The sequence below is a fragment of the Asparagus officinalis genome, chromosome 7 (genome assembly GCF_001876935.1).
Source record: "Asparagus officinalis chromosome 7, Aspof.V1, whole genome shotgun sequence".
NCBI lineage: Eukaryota > Viridiplantae > Streptophyta > Magnoliopsida > Asparagales > Asparagaceae > Asparagus > Asparagus officinalis.
In genome coordinates, this window is record NC_033800.1 from 110,563,795 (window position 1) to 110,571,140 (window position 7,346).

Here is a 7,346-nt window from a genome sequence, read left to right on the forward strand (position 1 = left end):
TAGTTTTAATTCCTTTCATGTTGTGGATGCTACGACCCCCAGGGCTTCTAACACATCAATGGAGAGATTGTTGTGCATGTCTGTAAGATGAATTCCTCTGTGACAGGATCCCGATAATCTATTGCCTTGCTGCGAAAGCATTTAACAACGCTATCAACTGACTCCCCGTCCTTTTGCTTCTTGTCCAAAAGGGCTCCAATCGACACTTCGGTGTCATCATCGAAAACATTGTTGAGGAGCGAGCTTTCTATGTCGTTCTGGCTGTTGATACTTCCTGGCTTGAGATGGTGATACCAATCGAAGGTGGCCCCATGAAGGGTTCCAACGAATGACTGGACCATCAAAGGTTCGTTGCCAGAGATCATACCCTGGTAGGACTTGGAGTAAATTAGGTGTTGAGTGGGTGAACCTTTTCCGTCGAATGACATGAAGTTAATTAGATTGAACTTCGTTGGATACAGGATTGACTCCTACTCCTTTGGGTAGGAAAATGGAATACCAGTCTTCTTTACCTCTTGAGTGGACATCAATGCGTTGATTTTGCTCTCTAGGTCTTTCATTTTCTCGTCCTCACTTGTATTTTTCTACGGACTATTTTGGGGAGAAACTACTAGACCACCTCTAGCGTTGTTATCCTCAGTGGGACCACCCCCAGCATTTTGGTCAATAGGAGGGGTATCAGCATTGAGATTCTCTTCCACTTCTGAATCACTATCTACTTGATTAGTAGCGTTGCAATGGCTAGATTCACCAATCTGATTTGATAAGGCTTGAATTTGTTGATCATGCAATTCCCTTATCCGTTGCACAGTTATTTCCATTTCGAATTTAAAATTCTCTTTCTGTTTGGCTAGAGCTTCTTCAAGGATTTTGGCAATTTGTTCAGCGTTGATCATGAATGCCTCACAAGATTGTCCTGTGCTGGATACTATATTGTCGGAAGTGATCATAGAGTTGGTATCTAACATTTCATCCTCTGAGGAGTGTCCTCTATCTGGTCTAGGTCATCTAGTTCCTGACTGTAACCAAGCGATGCGCTGAGATGCCTCCGAGAAAGAGTCAGGGCTGTAACGCCTTGTGGATTTTCCTTTATCGGCCACATTGATGTTAATTTTTGGAAGCTCGTCATCATGACCGGCAGGTTTCTTCTTGTAGAAGTATCTTGATTTAGATTTGGACACTTCGGTGGAGATTGTTTTGAATACCGAGACCCTCCGTGGAGTGGTCTTGGGGAAGCAACACTCTGATAATACTACCCTAAGTAACCTCTCACAAGGACAATGAGAGTCTAATTATGGGGTACTTCTCTTTCAAGATTTATTCGTACCCCCAACCCGATAGTACAACTCATCGATGTTGTAGTCGAAGCAACCTATCAGCTGTTGGTTTGAGTCTCCAGTATAACGTTGTCGTTTGACTAACACATTTTCTTCTAAATGGGTAACGCCTTGTTGGCGTTCATAGGAGTCGTACGTTTAGGACCACGCCCTCGTGAGGGTGCATCCTTAATAAGCTCATGGTCTTCTACACGCACCCCCAAGCGAGTGGTTATAGGAATGATCTTGTTGGGAGGTCGTGTATGACCCCCAGTCCGATGAGTTGTTTGAGGTTCATTCACTGGGCCCAAGCGTTCTCTGAGCGAAAGTTTGCCTCAATCCCCATGCAAAGGACCAAGGCGATCTGTGGTGTTCATCTTTAATCGGGAAAGATCCATGCTGCCGTGTGACTTTACCAATGGTACTGGATCAACTGAACAGGAACGGAAGTGGACGGGACTCAAAAATAGTCGTGGGAGGCAAGGCAAGTGTTGGCCAGGCTGAACTAGCTCAGCCATGGCGCGGGCTAACTTAGGGTGGCTCCACTATTGTCTATCTTGGCCCTAGCTAAGCCACGCTTGGCTGGCTCGTATTTTTTGGGTGTCTCGGCATTTTTTTGAGTCGCTATTTTGGATTTCAACCTCCATTCTTAGCGTCGTTTTGGTGGTTTCTTGGCCACCTTGTCCTCCTTTGTGTCTTATGCCTTTCATGCTAAGGCACGTGCGCGATGATTTTGAATGTTCTCCTCGAGAGTTAAATGAGTCCTTTTGATACGGACCCATTCGCTGGCCGATGGCTTGGAGGAGAGGCCATTTGCTTGCTGTTGAGGTGCTTGGTGCTCTATGAACTTCAGATCAGCGTGATAACGGATCCTGTCAACCGGCTCTAAAGCTTTGGCAAGCTGACGTACGAGGTGTTGGTGTTGCCTCTGACGAGCCCTCTTAGTCTAAAGTGGCACGCCTTCGTTAAACAACTCCTAGACTGAATAGGAGTCATTGTGATCTGAAATATCGGTTTCATTGGATGTCGGAGGAGCGTTACAAGAGGATGCATCAGTAAAAATTGGGCGAGAGTCACCCCGAGCCTTCTTTTTTGCTGATGTCTTCCTGTACTTGCGGGACGAGGAAGATCTTGAAGAGGATGAGGAGAGGTATTGTTCAAACTTTGCCTGGTCATACTCATACTCGATCTCTTCTTCAACCGGGATCTTTATCCATGGTTGTGACACGATAGTCTCAGCAACGAGCCTGTTGGCTCCTACTATGGTCGCCAATGTATTTGCATCAAAAGTTGATTTATTTGTCGAATCCACTACATGTTTATCGATTACAATGAATTTAAAGGAGTTAGTCTTTTTATAAGACTTCTCACTTGCACAAATAAAACAAATAAAAATACAACTCTCTTTAAATACACGCAGAGGATGTTTATCACCCGTTGTTTTCATGGAATCTTTGCCTATGCCAGGGACGTGTTAGTTTGTGGACCATCGCGGATCAGATCCGATTGATATAACGAAAATTTAATTCTTTTATATCACAAAGGAAGTATTCGCAGAAGTAAATAATCTCGACCAATCGAGATTACTACACTTCTCGAGATCAAAACCAAGTTTGATCCAGAGGAAAGGGGAATGGGCCTCAGATCTTTCGAACTCTCCTTCTTTATGCTAAAGAACTTCGCCAAGATCTGCTAACCTCTTTGAAATTCATGATTCACTCTTCATAGGGATAGCACCTCACCTAATTTTTAGATCCCCCATATGCAGGGGCCCTAGGCTTGTATTTATAGGTTTCAGATGTAGCGTTTTAGGATAAGAATTGATGATTTGACCTCATCATTAGTTAATAACTACTTAACCACATTTAGAGATGATATCAAAGCAGTTGGAAGGCACTGAAATGAACAAATCCCGAGAAAACCTGTTAAAAATGTGTTTTCAGCATTTCTAGAAGCGAGACACCCTATGGTGGTTCAGCCTTGGCCAAGTCGTTTTGATGCGACTCAGCTGCCAGGGGCTTTTCCGATTTGGTCTTGTTCCACCGTTTTGCACATTTTTTCATTTCGTTGACTCGTACACTTTATTGACTTACTTCATGCACTCGTATGTTTTTTTCGGCACGGATAATCCTGTTTGACTCAGATAATGGTGTTCATCACCTTCTCTCCATTTTGAACTGTGTGCGGGGACCTATAGACAATTTTTGACGCCTACAACTGATAGTTAATTATGAAAACAGGACTATCTAGAGACAAGGGTAAGGTTAAGAAACCTTTTACAAGACTTAGAAGACCCCAGTAGTGGGGCAAAACTTTTCACGCTAGTAGCAGAGATGAGGACACGGCCAACTACCACTGAGGATAGAGACACTACCTTCCATTCTGAGGATTGAGGGGACAGCAGGTCAGATTCGAGCTATCCAAGAGATTCCTGAGGGACAGATAGTCCCATATAGCCCACCGCCAGTAGTTCAACAGTCGCCAACCACCGACAGGGTATATGCAGTCGTACCATGTAATCATGGTGCGAGCGGGGCCATTGTGGAAGGTACTTTCTTAGTGAATTCCTTTACACGTTGGATCTTTTTTGATTCAGGAGCTTCACATTCTTTTATATCTCTTTCCTTTGTGGATAGGCTTCAGCTAGTTGCACATCCTTTAGATGTACCGTTATCCATCTCTACTCCTTTAGGAGAAATGTCCTTATTAGGTAGTGTCTATAGGAGAGGTGTCATCAGTCTAGATGAGTCTGAGTTTGTCGTCAATTTGATTGCTTTGCGGAAGTTAGTGTTCGACATCATTCTCAGTATGGATTGGCTAAGTTGATCGTAGCGACCTCACAGGGTAACCAGTTTTCAGAGTCATTTTTGATGTACATCGAGGAGGTGATGCTGAGGGACCGGAGTGCTGATTTGTGCCAGACTAGAGTTGTCTGAAATTATCAGGATGTCTTTCAGGACATACCTGGGTTACCTCCTGTGAGAGAGGTTGAGTTCTGCATCAAGTTGTAGCCGGGCACAACACTGATATCTCGAGCACCCTATCGCATGACATATGTTGAGATGAGGGAGCTACAGACCCAAATAGATGAGTTGTTATCTCAGGGTTTTATTCACCTAAGTCAATCTCCATAGGGAGAACCGGTCCTCTTCGCGAAGAAGACGGATGGTAGCATGCGATTGTGTAGCGATTATCGTGAGTAGAACAAGGACACTATGCGAAACAAGTATCCACTACCGAGGATTGATAACTTGTTCGACCACCTGTAGAGAGCGTAGTGTTTCTCAAAGATTGATCTTCATTCTGGTTATCATCAGTTGCGAGTTTGGGAGATGGATATTCCCACAACCACCTTTCTGACTCGATATGGGTCCTTCGAGTTTCACGTCATGCCATTTGGGCTAACCAATGCATATACGGTATTCATGGATTTGATGAACTGGGTTTTTCATCTATACTTTGACTAGTTTGTGATTATTTTTATCGACAACATCCTTATATATTCGATATCAGATGCAGAGCACGAGCGACATCTTCAATTGGCCTTACATAGTTTGCGGGAGCATAAGTTATATGCCAAGTTCAGCAAGTGTGAGTTTTTGCTATCTAAGGTAATATTTTTAGGCCACGTCATTAGTAGAGAGTGCATTATAGTTGATCTAGCTAAGGTTGAGGCAGTACTGGATTGGGAGCCACCAAAGAAGGTTTTAGAGATCCATAGTTTCTTAGGTTTAGCCAGCTATTGCGCGAAGTTCATTCAGGTCTTTTTGAAGGTTGTGACGCTACTTACACGCCATACGAAGATGGGTGTACAGTTTGTTTGGGGCACGGAGTGCCAGGAGGCCTTTAAGAATTTGAAGGCTAAGTTAACTACAGCGCCGATGTTGATTATTCCGAGTAGTGATAAGACTTTTGTTGTTTACACGGATACGTCATTGTCGGGTCTTGGAGGTGTTTTGATGCAGACCTAGAGAGTGGTAGCCTACATTTTGAGGTAGTTGAGGATTCATGAACAAAATTATCCCACACATGATTTGGAACTGACAGCAGTAGTCTTCGCACTGAAGATATGGAGATATTATTTGTAGGAGTGCAATTCGAGCTCTTCATAGATCACCAATGTCTGAAGTACCTCTTCTCCCAGAAAGAGGTAAATCAGAGACATCGACGATGGGTTGAGTTTATTAAAGATTATGAGTTCACATTTTAGTATCATCCGGAAAGGGTGAACATTGTAGCGGACGCGTTGAATAGGAAGCGTCGACATCGGATTACGACTTTGAGGTGCTCGTTGTATCGGGATCTTCACACCCTTAGCCAAATTGAGTTTAGGCTAGAGATTGGCGGGAGTAGCACATTTTTGAGAGCTTTGTCAGTACAACCATCTTGGAGTGACAGAGTGGTCAAAGCTCAGCTAGAGGACTCTTAGATTCAAGCCCGAAAGGGGAAGATTTCCAAAGAGCCAAAGGCTGATTGGACCGTTGGAGTAGATAGAGGACTTCGAATGAAGGGTCGATTGGTGATGCCGAATAGTCCAAAGCTGGAGAAAGACTTATTTGATGAGGTGCATCATACCAGATACACAGTGCATCCAGGCACAACAAAAATATACAAGGACCTGAAGGGACACTTTCGGTAGAGCGGCATGCGTAGGGAGATTGCTGAGTATGTGGCTAAGTGGTTTACCTGCCAACAAGTGAAGGTAGAACACCAGAGACAAGTAGGAACCCTACAGCCTTTACCTATTCTGGAGTGAAAAGGGGTAGATATTTTCATGGACTTCATTTTAGGATTGCCGAGATCGAAGAAGGGGAACGATTCAGTTTGGGTGATAGTTGATCGGTTGATAAAGTCAACACATTTTATACCTGTAAAGAAAACCTATACAATGGAGACTTATGAAAGGATATTCATTTAGGAGATCATGAGATTACATGGAGTTCTAGAGATAATTATATCAGATAGAGGCTCAGTTTTCACTTCATACTTTTGGAGGAGCTTACAGAATTCTTTCGGTAGTCAGTTATCATATTCTATTATCTTCCACCCACAGACAGATGGACAAACAGAGAGAACCAACCAAGTGTTGGGGTATATCTTACGGGCATGTGTCATGGATTTCCAGAGTAGCTAGGAGGACCATATTCCATTGATTGAACTCGCTTATAACAACAGTTACCAAGCGACTATTGGCATGGCACTGTATGAGGCATTGTACGGGAGGCCTTGTAGATCCCCTATTTGTTACTTAGGCCAGAGCTCGTGAGACAGACAATAGAGAAGGTTGCCAAAATTCGGGAGCGTATTCTTTTAGTGTAGAGTCATTAGAAGAGTTATGCAAATCAAAGATGACAACCACTTCCAGGTTTTGGACTTTGTCCTTTTGAAAGTGTCACCAATGAAGGGAGTTTAGTCATTTGGTAGACGAGGAAAGCTTTTACCGAGATATATTGGTCCATTCAGGATAGTGGAGCACATTGGAGTCATTTCATATCGGCTAGATCTTTCAGCATTTATGTTTAGTATACATGATGTTTTTCATATTTTGATGCTTAAGAAGCATCAGCACGACGAGGAGCAACAACGAGTGCTAGACACGCCAGAGGTGGAGATTCTTCATGATTTGACTACTATTAAAATTCCTGTGTGTATTCTTACCAAGGAGAACGAAAGATTTTGAAACAAGGTGATTGCTCTAGTCAAAGTTCAATGGAACTGGAAAGGAGCTCAGGAGGCTTCTTGGGAGTGCAAAGAGGATATGCGTCATGACTACCCGCACTTGTTTAAACAGGTAAATTGATTGATTGATTATAATTTACTTTTATTTATGATTTTGTCATATTTATATTTAACACTAGAATAGGGGTATTAACACTTAGCTCCTAATTATTCGGAACACATGGTATATATATGAGGGGTTCCTTGTTTGGATATTTCGCCCATCGTACTAGTTTCGCTTAGTTAGAAGTTAAGTGGGAGTATTCGTATTCAAGATGGTTAAGTATAGATATTGTTATATTTTATATCTGG